Below are 18,533 nucleotides of genomic sequence, written 5' to 3'. Positions count from 1 at the left end.
CATTACCATGTGACTCATTGTAGATTTCATAGCATGGAGGTTCTATGTTTTATATGTTTTACACTTGCAGTGAGTTTTAGTTTTTTGTGGGGGTTTTTTGTTGTTGTTTTTGTTTGTTTGTTTTTTGCTTTCCTTGTGTCCCTTAACTAAACTTCCTCTCTATATAAAACAACTGGCCTGTATTTAAAAGACCAATGATTGACATTACTCTCCTTTGGAGGAGTTAGAAGGTGGACATCCTGTGTGGGGAGCTGGCTAGCCGATACAGACAAGGTGAATGTTCTGGGGAGACAGCTCTTGCTGTGTTCTCAAGCTGGCAGCCTCCTCTAGAAAGCTAAGGACACACTTTCTCAGAAACACATGTTCCCTCTTCCTGTCTGCTTGTGACAAATCCCTTCAGTTTGTCAAAATTCTTCTGCCATTTCTCCCTTTGCTGCATGATAGTCCCAAACACTTAACAGTTACTGTTGGCACTGGAATACACAGAAATGAAAATAGCTTCAAGTTCCAAAGTGACCTTAACCAGCAGTCAGAGAACAATTTTATTTATGCCCTATGAAAGGGATGGCTGGAGATATTTTTATCTACCCACCTATCTATCTATGTAATTTTTGAGGTACAAAATACTTCTCTCTCTCTCTTTTTTTTTCCTGCTGTTTTAGGGCCACACCTTCGGCATATGGAGATTTCCAGGCTAGGGGTAGAATTGGAGTTGTAGCTGCTAGCCTATGCCACAGCCACAGAAACTCAGGATCTTAGCCACATCTGTGACCTAAACCACAGCTCATGGCAATGCCAGATCCTTAACCCACTGAGCAAGGTCAGGGATCATAACTGCATCCTCAGGGATACTAGTCAGATTCATTAACTGCTGAGCCATGATGGGAACTCCCACTTCTCTTAAATAGCTTCATTTTTGAAAATAAGGAATGGTTTTAAAAACAAATAGCGTAATGACATATTTAAGTCCTCTTTGCAGTAGTATCTGTGTAATATTTCATATATGTGTACCCAAATAAAAACAAACAAAAACCCAAAGCACTTTAAGGTAAACACCAAAATGTATATAAAGGTTAGATGCATATAACATAGTTTTGTGTGTGCGTGCATGTGTCTGGGTCCTTTTTATCATTCTTTGCCCTTCTATATCTTCTTTCCCTTCTCTTCCTTCCCCCTTTCCCTATCTTTCCTAGAATAAGCATGTTGACCAACTAATGGTGCTGCTAAAGGTGAACTGGAAAAACTTGACAGTGTTTTTCATCATAGAGTCTTGGCATTGCTTTGGTCTATACATTAGTGGTATATTAAGCCTCTCAATTGGGTAGATTCCTTTGTTTAAAATGGTGTTAATTTGCTGAATGTCCACCATTACTTTATCATCCAACATGTCTCCAAGCAGCTAATCAGACTATCCCGCTGATCTAGCTTAATGTTAGTCTGTTCACAGATGTCTTGGGGACAGTTGTTGCTAATTCTAGAAAAATTTATGTGGGTATGATGCTCCTGATTATTTTTTTTTCCTGAAAGAAATAATGCTTAATGTATATTACATATAGTGGTGTCACATTATTGAATAAATTAAGCTCTAAAATTAAACAGAGCTAAATAGAGATTATTATCACTGTCAAGCATTTATATGGTACTTGTATATGGCAATAATTTGATCTAAATATTAACTTGTTTCTTCCTCTAATAGCCCTATGAATAGGTACAGTATAATCCTTGTTTAATAGATGAGGAAACCAAGGAGCAGGAATCTTAGAGAACTTATCCAAAGTCAAGGTGCTCCTATGGAGCAGAGCAGCATTTCATACCAGACAGATGACTTCCAGAGGCTCTTCTCTCAATCCCAGTGCTATCCTACAGTATTATATTATCAGTTAAGTATTTGGTCATATTTTTTTTTAACATTTTATTTTACTTTTTTTTTTTGTCATTTTGCTATTTCTTTGGACTGCGGCATATGGAGGTTCCCAGGCTGGGGGTCGAATTGGAGCCACAGCCACTGGCCTACGCCAGAGCCACAGCAACTCGGGATCCAAGCCGCGTCTGCAACCTACACCACAGCTCACGGCAACGCCGGATCCTTAACCCACTGAGCAAGGGCAGGGACTGAACCCGCCACCTCATGGTTCCTAGTCGGATTCGTTAACCACTGCGCCACGACGGGAACTCCAATTGGTCATATTTTTAAAGATACAAAGAGTATTATGTTATGCGCAAGGATGTAAAAACAAGGTATTAGTTTTTTTTCTGTCCTTAAATGTTTTCAATCTAGTTAGACAGGGTAAACAATGTAAAGCTATAAACAGTACCAGGCAGTAGAAGCTGTGATAAAGGAATTATTCAGATGAGTTCTCTAGGATTTTGAAAGTAGCCAGATCACTAAAGGCAGGGGGAAATTTGGAAATACTTTATATATCAGAACTTTTGATAGGTTTGGACCACAGGATTGAGATGCTTTTTATGCTCTATAAAGAAAGTTATCCAAAATATGAATAGCCTAAAAATGCATCTGAAAATCACTGACAGATGGTTTGAAATAATTTGAATCATCTGTGGGTAGAGTGAGTACTTGATTAAACCCTAGCAGGTGAGTGAGAATTACTAACGAAAAAACAAAGGAATTTAAAACACCATTACTGTGCCATTAATACAGAAGAATTAGAGTGATCAGGTATTTCAGAAGATGCTGGATGTCTTTAAAAGTGGGACATGCAATGCCTTGGGCTGCAGACAATTAGTCCTTCATGTCACAGAAGCTTGGAAGTGACAAGACCCTTTGACAATCCAGAACAATGAACCAGTGCCCAGGAGAATAGCAATCTAGAAACTGACTTGGTTCGATACGTCTTTTTGTTTAAAGCAACCAACATTTCAGTGATCTACAGTGCTAAAGGGCTGTATTTAACTACTCTTACTGTGATGCAATTGTTTCAGATGAAATAATGGGTAAGTTAAATAACAAGACCAATGGCACCTGAGAATAAATAAAAATATAGGAAAATTTAAATCATTAGAAATCGTCTATATCCATTCCTGCCGTCTCTTTTAAGTTAACAGTAAGATTAGTTCATTTTTCTTCCACTTACCTCACATGCTATAAGACTGTATTATAGTTGGCTCCTCATTTTAGCTCATTATAATTTATTCTATATATTTCATATTTTCAGTGAACAGTATGTATCAGTTTCTTAACATTACTGTCTTTGGAGAATTTATGTATAGATTAAATATATATATTATCTCAATTGACCCTAATAATCTGGTATTATTATTTTCTCTTCAGTATTTCTACCACCCATCTAGTTATTCAAAATTATAAACTGGAAGTCATTCTTGATTTTCACCTCTCCCGTCCCATTTCATATCTAATCAACATGTGCTCTTGATTATATCTCTTAAACATCTTTTAAATGTGTACAATTCATATAGGCTAATCCTTTCTATGGACCCAGAGGCCTGTGTGGTCCTGCTGAGCCTAGAACCTGGGTTTTCTGATTCCTGGTTCAGCCCTCTCTGATCTGCTATAATGTTTTTATTTTTATTTATATACTATTTTTTTTTTGCTCTAATGTTTTTAGAGAAGGGCTTTGTTTTCATTCTCATGTCTCAGTAGGTAACTATGCAATAAAAAATAGTATAAACACAAGTTCCTTGCAAGCGTTAGAAAAAAGGCACTGAAATACCAACCAGTAATAGTTTATGTAAAAGACTATTAAGATTACCTATGACCTAGCTTTGAATTCATCATTTAAATATTACTGCCTCTCTTGTAGGACGAGATCCAACGGCTGAGCAAGGGTAAGTGAGAAGATCTGGCTGCTCTGGCCTAAGAGGAAAATTGTACAAGATGAATCTGGAAACTTAGACACACAGGAAAGCAGGGACACTAATCAAAGGCTCTGAAGCCAAGCCGAAGAAACTTCCACTGGCCAAAAATGGGATACTTTGAGTATTGATTAAGAATAATAATGGCAATGGTTTAAAACACATCAAATACATTAAAAATTCATGAATTCATAGACATACTGAAGGAAATCCATAAAACCTCATTGGTTACCTTTGGAGATAATGGGAAACAAATTCATTATTCTAAAAAAAAATGGTAAATGGAGCACTTAACTTGCCTTTTCAGTATTATCTAGACCTCTATGTAACCAAGTAGTTGATGAAAGAAAATTTCTGCTTTTAGAAGTAGTTCGTCTAATAATGAATTAAATGAATGATTAATAATTATAGAATTAAAATATTATTATCTTGCTCAGTCTTTATGAAATAATGGATCTAGGCAAATACTATACAAAAAAAATCCTCGGAACATCTCATTTTAAATATTACTGCAAAAAATAAGATATTAGCAAATAGAATCCAACTCTTAACTATGGAATCATGTATGTCTTTAGAAAATTTATGCCAGACATGCAAGAATGGTTCTATATTAGAAAATAAGTTATTATTCATCATTATAAATCCTTATTATCATCCTCATCGTCCTTACAAATCTAAGGAGGAAATCATGATCATCATCTCCATAAGACTCTCAGAAGGCATTTGACAGAATTAAGCACCTATTTTTTAAAGCACTCAATACAAAAGGCATCAATATACTTCACTGACAACAAAATGCATATATCTCAGCCCAAAGCCAACATCTAACCTAATGGGGAAATGCTGGAGATACTTCCTAAAGTTAGATACAAGGCAAGGATACCTACCATCATACTGATATTTAACAGTCACCTGGGATAGTAGACAACACAGTTGTATAAGAGAAGGTGGTTATATAAGATTATAATAATATTACATTATACTATATTATTGAGCTGTATAGAGAAAGACGTAAAATCATATAAGAGGTGTAAAAGTTGTAAACGAGGGTGCAGAGCTCTCTATTTGTAGATGATATGATTATATACCTGGAAGACCCAAGAAACTTGGCTGAAAAAACCACAATATACAATAAGATAGTTTAGGAAGATGGTTGGTGTTAAATCAATATACTAAAAAAAGGCTTCATGACACAAATATCCATTTAGAAGATAAAAATAAAGGAAATACTAATTAAAATAGTAACAAAGACGTTCCTCTCGTGGCTCAGCAGAAACCAATCTGACTAGTATCCATGAGGACGCAGGTTTGATCCCTGGCCTCATTCAGTGGGTTAAGGATTCGGCATTGCCCTGAGCTGTGATGTAGTCATAGATGCAGGTTAGATCTGGTGTTGCTATAGCTTTGGTGTAGGCCAGCGGCTACAACTCCAGTTCCACCCCTAGCCTAGGAAACTCATATGCCTCAGGTTCAGCCCTAAAAAAATAAAAAAAGTAGCAAAGAGGTAAAACATTTAGGAATAAATACTACAAAATATGTAAGACACCCATGTGCGCAAACAGACATACACTTGAAACAAATGTGCAGACAAGTCATGTACTTAGGGAAGCACAGTGACACAAACATGTTTGTAAATGTAATAATATCCTCACCTAAAATATTCTACCAGTTTTTGTTGTTCTTCCCATCCCCCTAATCTAAACAAGCTAATTTCAGTCATTTGTGAACTTGCTGCAAGGGTCACAAGTGGAAGATCAATGATGGGGAGACTCTACCTGTCAGATTCCCAGACACAATATAAACTAAGAATTGTGTTATTCTGGCATATGAAAAAGACTCAGGTTACCTACAGGAATTTAGTATATAAAATGACTTGTCAGATGAGTGGGGGAGAAGCAGAAGACAATAAATGATTGTGAAGTTGTGTAACGGCAGTGTGGAGAAATAGAAAATTTATACTTAATGAACAAAAGACAAAGTGAATCAAATATTTAAATGTAAAAACAGATCAAACATCCTAATAAAAAAATTTTTAAAAAAGCATTCTATGGAAAAAAAAAAAAACCACAAGAAAATCCCTTTCCAAATCTGAAGGATAAAGGGCCTTCTAAATATTACAATCAATGATTTTTTTGGGTTTTTATTTTTATTTTTTATTTTTTGGCTGTACCTGCAGCATGTGGAGTTTCCCAGGCTAGGGGTTGCTTTGGAGCTATAGCCAGGCCTACGCTACAGCCACAGCAACGTGGGATCTGAGCTGTGTCTGCTGTCTGCACCACAGCTCACGGCAGTGCTGGATCTTTTAACCCACTGAGCAAGGCCAGGGACTGAACTTGCATCCTCATGGTTACTAGTCAGATTTGTTTCTACTGAGCCATGTCAGAAACTCCAAAATATTACAATTGATGATGTTAGAAGCCAATACTTCCATAGCAAGTACTATGTGCAAGACACTGTTCTAAGAATTTTACATATATTATTTAATCCTTGTAACAACCATTTGAATTGGGTACTCATTAATTCCATGTGAACATAAACATAGGACAAGGCAGAACGCCATTATATGTTCACTGAGAGAGACACAACATATTTTAATGATTCAAAAGAGGAATAGCTATCAGATTGGGGAAATAAAAATAATGTAATGGAAACAGCAGAATCTGAGGTATGTCCAAAAAAATGTAAGGTGGTCAGTAAAAGGGTGAAAATCCTGTCTAAGTCCTAATTCAGTCAACATAAGGTATCCCAGGTATAAGCGCTTGGGTGGAGGCATAGGAAGATCCAAACTCACATCCCATGGACACAGAGTCTATAGCTACATACAGAATAATTTCCTCTTAAAAAACCCCACAGGGGAGTTCCCTTTGTGGCGCAGTGGTTAACGAATCCGACTAGGAACCCTGAGGTGGCGGGTTCGGTCCCTGCCCTTGCTAAGTGGGTTAAGGATCCGGCGTTGCTGTGAGCTGTGGTGTACGTTGCAGACGCGGCTCGGATCCTGTGTTGCTGTGGCTCTGGAGTAGGCCGGTGGCTACAGTTCCGATTCGACCTCTAGCCTGGGAACCTCCACATGCCATGGGAGCGGCCCAAGAAATGGCAAAAAGACAAAAAAATAAAATTAAAAACAAAAAAACAAAAAAACCCCCACAGGCTAGCTGAGTGATGACTACATATTGGGCAAATGATAAGAAAAGCACATCAAAGTGGGTAAGAGAGACTGGGTCACAATCTTGCCATAAACCCCACACTTAGTGCAACACCCCATGACTGGAAGAGAACTTAGAGCTTCTCCTTTGAGGAGTGAAGCATTCAACCCCCTTGTCTGGCATCAAAACTTCTAAGACATATACTTGAAAATGAGCCTTCAAAACATCAAACTCTGAAAAACAGCAAGGCTTGCATCCCAAGACCCAAAAAAATTGTAGTGATCTCAGAAATGCCTCTTAAAATGCTCACTCACCTGGACTCACCCACACCAGGGCTCAACTCTGAGGCACCCAACTGCACCCAGACTTGAAGTAACAAGCTCTCCTGCTTATATTAAAGTATTAGCCTGAGGGGCCAGCATCTTATTTAACACACACATTTAAGAGCCCACTGGAACACTCTTGGAATGGAGACTGGTGGGTACCATCTTGGTTCTCTCCTTTTGCTGTTCTTTAGAACATCAGTATCTCCTGGAAGGGAGCTTTTACATATGTCTGATGCTACAACTTTTGTGGCTGCCACATAGTGATACCTTGATTGCTTGGCTTTGGAGGCGAGGAAAACTGGTGATACTGACCTCATAGGTTGTAATGATCAGAGCCACACAAAAAAGAGTTCATACCCCTGCCTTGTGCTGCAATTTTTGTGACTGCTGCCAGGGAACGCTTCTATATCACTGGGTTCTGATGGTCATCAGGGCTTACTCTTGTGGGACCCACAGGACTACAATCAGAAGAGAAAGTGTTTTTAAACAACTCCCACCCCCAGAGCACATCAAGAGCAACAGAACTAAGAGCTCAGTCTTTCTGTGAAGGAGGCCTACTAGCTAATCATCATGATATGGCTTGAGGGGCAGGCTTCTAATTAAACCTGAATCTTGAGGCCAACTGTAGTCCTTTCCAAAGACCTCAGAGGGCAGGTTCTATCTTTGTGTTCACCTTCTTCTGTGCTCTTGAGCACCAGTGTCTCTTGGAGGGAAGCTTTACATGTATTAGGTACTCTGGCTTGTATGTCTGGTGCCACAGTTTTTCCAGCTCCTATCCAAGGGACATTCCTTGATCTCCTGGCTCAAGTGGCTGAAGAGGTTTATATTCCTGGATCCCTCACAACTATGGCAGACAGAATTCTTGGCTAGCTATCCCCCTTAGGGCCCTGAACAGACAGTCTTTCTCTTAGCTTGCCTTGGAGATTCATTGTGAGGAGTAGGCTTCAGATTTGACATATATTTAGCCTACCAAACTGCTCTCAAGGAATGAGGGCTGTGGATATCATCTCAGTGCTCTCAAGAGCACCACCATCTTGGCCTCCCCACTGTGTTGCTCCAGCTCGCTTGGTATCACCCTGAAAAGAGATTCTGTATTTGTTTGAAGACATGTTACTATGACTACTGCCAGGCACCTCCAGATTGCCTGGCTCTGGTGGCCACTGGGACTTACAAAACTTGTAGACCCACAGGATTGCATATATTTGCATACTATTAAAAGCTTATGTCTAAAGATCTGGCTTCCAGTCAGCCTGAATCTATGTGCTAAGGTTATCCCTTTTGGGGCACTGACAGGTATTGGCACATCCTCACTTACTTACTGGGAGCTATTAAAGGTGTAGTAGGCTGCTTGGACAAACACAAATGTTTGAGATACAAGCAAGACTTGAGGCAGGGTTGAATGTCAAGCTTCATTTCCTGCACAAGGCCATTCCTTCAAGACTGGGAGAGGTGGTTGTTTCATCTACTATATAAAAACCAACACAGAGAGTCAAGAAAAATGAAGAAACAGAGAAGTATGTTCCAAATAAAAAAAACTAAGGAAAAAAATCTTACTGAAAGAGAGAATTAACTTATCTGATGAAGAATTCAAAGAAATGGTCATAAAAATGCTCACTGAACTGGGAAGAACAACTCCAACAGAGAGATGGAAAATCTAAGAAAGTATCAAAGAGAAGTTACAGAGCTGAAGAATATAAAAACTGAACTGAAAAATATACTAGATAAGTTCAACAGTAGACTAGATGAAACAGAGGAAGGATCAGTTAACTTGAGGACAAGGCAGTGGAACTCACCCACTGCAAAAAGAAAAAAGAATGAAAAAAGTGAAGGTAGTTTAAAGGACTTATGGGACAATATCAAATGGTTTAACATTCACATCATAGGGCTCCCAGAAGAGGAAGACAGAAAGGAAGGAGTAGAAATCTTATTTGAAGAAATAATGGCTCAAAACTTCCCTAACCTGGGGAAGAAAACAGATATACATATCCAGGCAGTCCAGAGGGTTCACATAAGAGGAACCCAAAGACACCCATAGCAAGGTACATTATAACTCAATGCAAAATTTAAAGAGAATATGAGAATCTTAAAAGCAGCAAGAGAAAAACGGCTTGTTACATACAAGGGAACCTCTATAAATCTATCGACAGATTTTTCAGAAGAAATTTTGCAGGCCAGAAGGGAGTAGCATGATATACTCAAAGTGCTTACAGAAAACATCTTCAGGGGAGTTCCTGTCATGGCTCAGTGCTTAACAAATCCAACTAGGAACGATGAGGTTGCAGGTTTGATCCCTTGCCTCACTCAGTGGGTAAAGGATCCAGCATTGCCATGAGCTGTGGTGTAGGTCACAGATGTGGCTCAGATCTGGCATTGCTGTGGCTCTGGCAAAGGCCAGCAGCTACAGCTCTGATTAGATCCTTAACCTGGGAACCTCCATATGCCACAAGTGTGGCCCTAGAAAATACCAAAAAAAAAAATACCCAAAACAAAAAACTTCAAACCAAAAATATCCTACCTGACAAAGTTATCATTAGAAGAGAAGGAGTGATAGTATTCCAGACAAGCAAAAACCTGAGTTCATCACTACTAAACTAGCATTACAAGAAATGTCATGAAGGGACTTTTTTAAGCTGAAAAGAAAGGACACTAATGAGTAACAAGAACACTATAATAAATCTTATTGTAAAGGTAAATATATAGTAAAGATAGTGGATTAATCACTTATAAAGCTAGTATAAATGTTAAGAAACAAAAGCAGTAAAAAATAACCATGATTACATCAATTACTTAAGAGATACACAAGATAAAAAGATGTAAAATGTGACATAAGAATAAAACGTTGTGGGGGAGAATAATAATATTGAGCTTTACAATAGGATCGAACGTCAGTTGTCATTAACTTCAGACTGTTATAGATAAAAGTTGTTATATGTAAGCCTCATAGTAACCACAAAGCAAAAAGGGAAAGGAATAAGTATACCACTAGAGAAAGTCATCAAACTACAAAGAGCAGGCAAAGAAGAAAGAAACAGGAACTATAAAAACATCCAGAAAGCAAGAACAAAATGGCAATAAGCAATACCTATCAATAATTACTTAAATGGACTAAATTTTCAATCAAAGAGTGGCTGAATGTATAAAAAACAAAACCCATCTATACGTTGCCTACAGTATTTAGAGACTCACTTTAGATGTGAAGTCACACACAGATAGAAAGTGAAGGAATGGAAAAAGATATTTGGAGTTCCCATTGTGACACAATGGAAACAAATCAGACTAGGAACCATGAGGTTGTGGGTTTGATCCCTGGCCTCACTCAGTGGGTTAAGGATCTGGCATTGCTGTGAGCTGTGGTGTAGGCTGCAGATGTGGCTCAGATCTGGTGTTGATGTGACTGTGGTGCAGGCTGGCAGTTGTAGCTCCAATTTGACCCCTAGCCAGGAAACCTCCATATGCTGCAGGTGTGGCCCTAAAAAGCAAATAAATAAATAAATAAATAAATATAAACAAACCAAAAAGAAAAAGGTATTTGATGCTAAGAGAAACAAAACAAAACAAAAAGCTGATACTATATCAGACAAAATAGACTTTAAAACAAAAACTGTAATAAAAGGCATATAGAGGCATTTGTAAATAGTTAAGTACCCAATATAGGTGCACCTAATATATATAGAGCAAATTTTAACAGACCAAAAGGAGGAACTAGCATTACAATAATAGTAGGGGACTTTAATACTCCACTTACATCAATGATAAATCATCCAGATAAAAATCAAGAGGGGAACATCTGGCTTAAGCTACACATTAGACCAGGTGGACTTAACAGATATTTGCTGAACATTCCATCCAAAAGCAAACAGAACAAACTTTTCTTTCAAGTGCACAAGAAAAAATTTCCAAAGTAGATCATACATTAGGCCACAAAACAAATCTTAATAAACTTAAGGGCATTAAATCATAGTATCTCTCCTGACCTCAGCAGTTTGAAACTAGAAATTAATTACATTAAAAAAACCTGGAAACTTTACATATATGTGGAGATTAAATGTGCTGAATACCAGTGTGTCAAAGAAGAAATCCAAAGAGAAATAAAAAACCTTGAGACAAATAAAAATGGAAATGTAATATACCAAAATATGTAGTATGCAGCAAAATTAGTTCTAAGAGGGAAGTTTGTAGTGATTAACACCTACCTCAAGAAACAAAAATCTCAAACAACCTACTTTACACCTCAAGAAACCAGAAGAAGAAAAACAAAGCCCAATATTAGTAGAAGGAAGTAAAATAACAATTTTAGAGCAGAAATAAGTGAAATAGAGACTGAAAAGACAATAGAAAAGGTCATTGAAACTAAGAACTGTTTCTCTGAAAGGATAAGACAAATTTACAAACCTGTATGTAGAATCACCAAGAAAAGAAGAGAGAGGACTCAGAAATGAAAGAGGGGATATTATAGTTGATATTATTGAAATACGAAAGATAATAAGAGACTACTATGAACAACTATATGCTAACAAATTAGACCACCTAGAATAAATGGATATATTGCTAGAATCACACAGCCTACCAAGGTTAATTCATGATGCAACAGAAAGTCTGAACAGATCAATTACTTACTTACAAGAAACTGAATTAGTAATCAAAAACTTTGCCCAAATGAAAGCCTAGAGCCAGACAGTTTCAGTGATGAATTCTACCAAATATTAAAAAAAAGAATACCAATCTTCTCAAACTCCTCCAAAAAACAGAAAATGAAGGAACTCTTCCAAACTTATTTTACAAAGCCAGCATTACCCTGATTACCAAAACCAGACAAGGAAAAGAAAATTACAGACCAATATCCCTGATGAACCAGATTAAAAAAACAAACCCTCAATAAAATATTAGCAAATTGAATTTAACAGTAAGCATTAAAAAGATCATAAACTCCAGAGATGCAAGGATGGTTCAACATACACAAACCAGATAATGTAATACATAACACTGACAAAATTAAAGATAAAAATTATACAGTCACCTCAAAGGTGCATAAAAAGCATTTGACAAAATTCAACATTCATTTATGATAAAAGTATCAGTAAATAAAGTATAGAGGGAATATACCTCAACATAATAAAGGCCATATATGACAGAGCCATAGCTGACATCATATTCAATGATGAAAAGCTGAAAGCATTACCTCTGAGATCAGGAAAAAAAGAGGGGTGCATACTTTTATCATGCTTCTTCAATTTAGTACTGGAAGTCCTAGCCAGAGGAACCAGGCAAGAAAAATAAAGAAAAGGCATCCAGAGTGAAAAGAAAAGATAAAATGTCACTGTTTGCTTATCACATGGTATTATATATGTATAGAAAACTCTAAAGATTCCATCAAAAAACTGTTAGAATAAAGAATTCAGTAAAGTTGCAGGATACAAAAAGCCAATACACAAAATATGTTGCATTTCTATACACTAATAGTGAACTATCAGAAAGAAAAAATTTTTAAATCCTATTTGCAACTGTATTAAAAAGAACAAAATACCTAGGGATAAATTTAATCAAGAAGGTAAGATATCTGTATATTGATAGTTATAAGATTAATGAAGTGTTTAAGAAGATAAAAATAAATGAAAAGATATTCCTTGCTCATGAATTAGAATAATTAATATTGTTAAAATGGCCATACTACCCAAAATAACCTAGATTCAATGCAATCCCTATCAAAATGCCAATGGCATTTTTCACATAAATAGAACAAAAATCCTAAAATTTGTATGGAACCATAAATACCCCAAATAACCAAAATAATCTTGAGAAAGAACAAAGGCAAAGGCAGCACACTCCTTGATTTCAAACTATATTTCAAAGCTATAATAATTAAAACATATGGTATTGGCATAAAAACAGACATAGATTAATGGAATAGAGTCCAGAAATAAACCCATACAAAAATTACCAATTTATGACAAAGGATCCAAGAATTGTAATGGAGAAAGGAAGTCTTTTCAATAAATGATGGTGGGAAAATTGGACAACCACATGCAAAAAAAGGAAAGAAAGAAAGAAAAAGAAAAGAAATTGGACTATCTTACACCATATACAGAAATTAACTTGAAATGGATTAAGACCTAAAGCCTCTAAAATTCCTAGAAGAAAACACAGGCAGTAAGCTCCTTGACGTAGGTTTTGGCATTGATTTTTAGAATCTGAAACCAAAAATTAAAGCAAAAAAATAGGAAAAATGAGTGGAACTACATCAAACTAAAAAGTTTCTGCCTCAATAGTTTGTAATACCTGTATGGGAAAAAGAATATATATATTCCTTATATATATGTAATGTGTAACTGATTAACATTGCTGTACACCTGAAACTAATATAACATTGTAAGTCAACTATATTCCAATAAAATTAAAAAGCTTCTGCACAGCCAAGGAAACCATTAGCAAAATGAGAAGGCAACCTACTGAATGGCAGAAAATATTTTCAAATCAGATAGCTGATAAGAGCTATATCCAAAATACATAAAGAATTCATGCAACTCAAAGGGAAAAAATTAAACAATCCAATCAAAAAATGGCCAGAAGATCTGAGTAGTCTTTTTTCCAAAGAAGACATACAGATGGCCAAGTGGTACATGAAAAGATGCTCAACATCATTAATCATCAGGGAAAGCAAATCAAAACCACAAGGAGGTTATTATCTCACACCCATTAGAATGGCGATTACCAAAAAGACTAGCTGTAACAAGTGTTTGTGATGATATGGAGAAACATGAATGCTTGTGCACTGTTGGTAGGAATGTAAATTGGTGCAGGAACTATCAAAAACTGTATAGAGGTTCCTCAAAAAATACAAAATAGAACTACCATATGTGTCAGTATTTCCACATCTGGGTATTTATTTGAAGAAAAAAACACTAACTTGAACAGATATATGTACCCCCATGTCCACTGCAGCATAATTTACAATAGCCAAGATGTGGAAGCAACACAAATGCCCAGAGATGGATGAATGAGTAAAAAAATTGTGAGGTGTGTGCGGGTGCACAGGTGCATATGCACACGCACACAATGGAATATTACTGAGCCATAGAAAAAATGAAATTTTGCTGTTTATGACAACATGTAATGGACCTCCAGGGCATTGTGCTAACTAAAATCAGTCAGATAAAAAAAGACAAATGCTGTATTATCTCCCTTATATGTGGAATATAAAATATATCTTCATATATATCAAGGTCACAGATACAGAGAAGACATTGGTGGTTGCCTGAGGTGGGGGATGGAGGGTAGGAAAAGTGGGTGAGCTGTTTCTTCTCTAGTTTAGACAAATTGAATTAAAAAAAAACATCAACATGGGTCACATGTTTGTCCTTTATGAACTTGAGGTTTAATTCAGTTTTGCCCCCTTAAGATACCTGAACAACTAGTTATTGACTATTTTAGAATGGTCAAATATAATCCAAAGGTTCGAGTTTTATAGGAATCTTATTTGAGCAGATGAGCTTTATAATAACTGAAAACCTTAAACATCAGGGAATGTACACAAGAACAAGCCTCACTTTAGTATTCTGCAATAGGCCACAGCCAGGGTCAACTGTTCACAGGCTATCATTGCACTAGAGTTGTGTAAAAGACTTATTGCTAGAGTTAGGTTCTTTTCAGTGCTACTACTGCACAGTGGATGCAGACATATTTTTATTACATATATCCATCCATGTTAACTACATATGTGGCCCAGATGCTTGTTCTGCTCCATCGCCCGCATCTCTTTAATGCTGAAGACTCTCAATGACTTTCTCTAAGGAGTATGAGGATATGGTCCATTGGGAGTCTTAGATAGAGGACTTTTTAATCTTATATGATGAACCATTTTACAAAAGGGACCAACAAATTGGAAATTGGAAAGATTTTCACAAATACAGACAATGTGAATGTATTTTCAATTGTGCCCTAGGTCCTCTTTTAAAGTCTGACTACTTTTTCCTAGGTATCAGAGAGAGAGAGAGAATGACAAAACCAAAGTTATAACTGGAAAATAAAATCAGGAACATATTTCTTATCATATGGTACAATTTAAAAACAGTATTAACAAAAGGGGGTCTTGAGAATAGCAATAGAGAAGTTCCTTAAGCTATCTGAACTAGTGGTACACAATGAGAATTTATATGAATCCATTTAAGAATCTCATTTGGTTTCCAAACCGTATCTGCCAATAGTGATGCACAGAACAACCTCACAGTTGTTATTCATAATAAGCACTTATAAATATAAGAAACCTATTTGCCCATGGATCATGGAGGTTTTTAACAGATATATGTCTGGAAGGCAGAGCTTGTGTTGTAAATTTTATACAAGGCCCTTGGAATTTTACTCTCTGTAAATAGGCAAATTTAGCTGTTACTCCTACTTACTACATACGCAAGCTTGTGCTGAAATACATGTGTTAGGACTTTTACCTGGAAAATCATTGTATTCACTCAAAGTAATACAAATAATAAAGATTTAGATGCTCCTTGAGAGAATTGTGGATATATCAAAGATGACGATGTGATGATGATTAGTGTTTCTATTAAGAATCAGAAACAAAAACAGAGACTTCTTTCTAGTTTACATTTCTAGCTCTGAGATGATGATGATTTTTGTTTAAGGTTTTGAAGATATTCAGAACATGGAATCAATTACTGTATCTTTTGTTAAGTTGTATTTTTCAATTGCCTTTTCTCTCTCCTGCTCTAACCCTACAAAAACGAAAAAGAAATAAAAGCATGTATTAGCACGTGATGAGAAAGAAAAAAGTTAAAAAATAAGTAAGAAGTTTGAAGTACTAAACTTTAACCCATGGAAATGGATTTTATGTTCATAGTAGCCAAAACTTCTAGTAATTCATGTTGTCATTTGTTTTAGCTTCTGGATCTCTGCCGTTCTTTTAGTTTAAAGTACCATTTACAAAATAACAGTCTATAGCAGTGTTTTATACATTTAATGTACATTCAAACCACCTGGGTCCTATTAACATGAAGATTCTCACTCAGTAGATCTGGGGTGTGGCTTGAGAGGATTTTTAACAAGTTCCTAGATGTAACTGGCGCTGCTGGTTCATGGACCACATTTGAGCATCAGATATCTAGATTTGAGAATATTAGTTCCTTGAAATGCTTCAAGAAAGGGGAGTACTATAGCTAATAGTCAGGAATCACTGAACACTCTATCATCTACTGAAGAGCCATAATTGATATTAGTCATAACTGATATTGATATTAAAAGCTCTGGAAAACCTAAGGGTCTGTAAAAAGAACACATGTTTAGCTTTACTCCTGTGAGCATTACTTAACTTAAATGGTAACTACTATAGCATACTTTTTTTGGTAACACATTAAAATCAAGGGGAGTATGAGTTCTAGGGTATACACTTGAGAAGATACTAGCCCAAAGAAGAGTATATCCATTTTAAGCCATTACTCCAAAATCTATTTCTTGAGAAAAATTATTATATTTCATTTTTGAGATGAGAGGAAGGGGTAAAAAATGATGGGCTTCTTGTACTTAGAGGGAAGAGTATAATTTTTTTTTCTAGAATGTATATGAACTCTTCTGAGATTTAGCTAGGGCAGGGCAGGAAAAAAATTTAACAATGGTTGGTATGTTTCTTTCACAACTATAAAAGATATTATGATATAGGTGTTGGCAAAATAGCCCACATGGTCATTTTTGGGGTATGAAGCTAAGGATGGCTTTTATTTAAATATAAATTTAAATAAATTTTATGTTAAAATTTTCATATCTTAAGTGGATGGAAAAAAACAAAAGAAGGGTATTTAATGACATGCAAAATTATGGGACACTCAAATTTCAGTGTTTATAAGTAAAGTCTTATTGAAGCCCTACCCATTTTTCAATGCATTGTTTATGGCTGCTGCCACTGTAGGAAAGAAGTCACTGAAACTGGGACTATGGCCTGAAAGTTAAAAAATAAAAAATTACTATTTATTCTTTTACAGAAAAATATGTGCTGACTAATTCCATAATGGACCTACAGAACAACAACAACAACAAAAAACAAGAGGAAAAGGTGGAGGACATATGGGTTTTTGATATATTATTTTTCTTCTTCCTCCCAGTTGTTAAGTTTAAAAACAATTTATTTCCTGAGAATCAGTAGAATCTGGCCCTTATTATTTTGTTTAATAATGTTGTTGAACTGAAAAAAAATGTGTAATCAGTATTTGTATATGATTATTTCTGGGTTTAATGCCCAAGAAGAATTTACATCAGGAGTCCACGTTATTTGTGTGATTACAACATCTTTCTGAAGAAGCACAGAGCTTGTGAGATGGAAGACCTTGGCTCTGCAGAGCATCACAGTGGGTTTAGAATCTAAGTTTGACCCAGGAATTGTGGAGAGTGATAGAGCTTTGTAGAAGAAAGGAAGAAAAATCTGCACAGTCCTGGGGAAAAAGAGAAGAGAGGAAGAGAGAGAATATGAAGAAATGGAAGATTTACGAGTAATGTCAGCCCTTCAGAAGAGTCCTCAAAACCTGCCAAAAGTCAGCAGATGACATCAGTGCTTAATGCAGGGGATTTTGTTGTGAAAAGCCAGAAAGGATGGGGTTTCTTATTTGAGATGAGGCATAGCTGGAACCCAAGAGGCATAGAAAGACAGGAATTAGTAGGAATGTTTGTGGAGGTACTGGGATTCAAAAACTGCACAATTGAGTGGTTCAAGACAGTCTCACCTAGCTCTCTAGGGGAAGGATGGCGCAGCTGATATCTGACTTGTACGATCAATAAATTCTTGTTGAATAGTGAGCTTGCACAAGTTATTTAACTTTGATAAGTCTAATTTCTTCGCTGCTAAGTGGGGACAAGAACATTTACTTGTGAGGATTAAATGAGATCATTCATATAAAGCTTATAGCCCTGATTATGGCACATAGTAGGGTGTTAACTAAGTTAATATTATTGTTACCATTACTCTTGGATTTCATCATTCTCAGCATATTGTCAGGCACATAGTAGGTGTTCAAATAGAATTTGTTGCACATAAAGTAGAAAAATTTTCTCTTCTTGACAGATGTTAAACCAGTATGAAACAATGTATACTTTTTAAAAAGTGCTGCGCTTTTACATTTTGATTATGACTGAAAGGAGCACCAATAAGACAAATTGCCTGAACCATTATGAAATTGGGATTATTATAGTAGTAAGTTCCTTTTACTTACAGTAGCCTTAACGTTATCAAGCCTATGAG

The 18,533-nt window shown here is 36.2% G+C and overlaps 1 long non-coding RNA gene across 1 annotated transcript; it reads left to right on the top strand.

Moving 5' to 3' along the window:
• Positions 1–1,709: 1,709 nt before the first annotated feature.
• On the top strand, positions 1,710–17,367 carry LOC125119592 (uncharacterized). Its single transcript, XR_007133124.1, has 3 exons — positions 1,710–1,879; positions 3,780–3,804; positions 17,284–17,367. It is a non-coding gene; the product is annotated as an uncharacterized LOC125119592 (long non-coding RNA).
• The last annotated feature ends 1,166 nt before the right edge of the window (positions 17,368–18,533 follow it).

The sequence above is a fragment of the Phacochoerus africanus genome, chromosome 2, assembly GCF_016906955.1.
Source record: "Phacochoerus africanus isolate WHEZ1 chromosome 2, ROS_Pafr_v1, whole genome shotgun sequence".
NCBI lineage: Eukaryota > Metazoa > Chordata > Mammalia > Artiodactyla > Suidae > Phacochoerus > Phacochoerus africanus.
The sequence above is the reverse complement of the archived record's forward strand: the minus strand, read 5'-3'. Positions and strand labels throughout refer to the sequence as shown.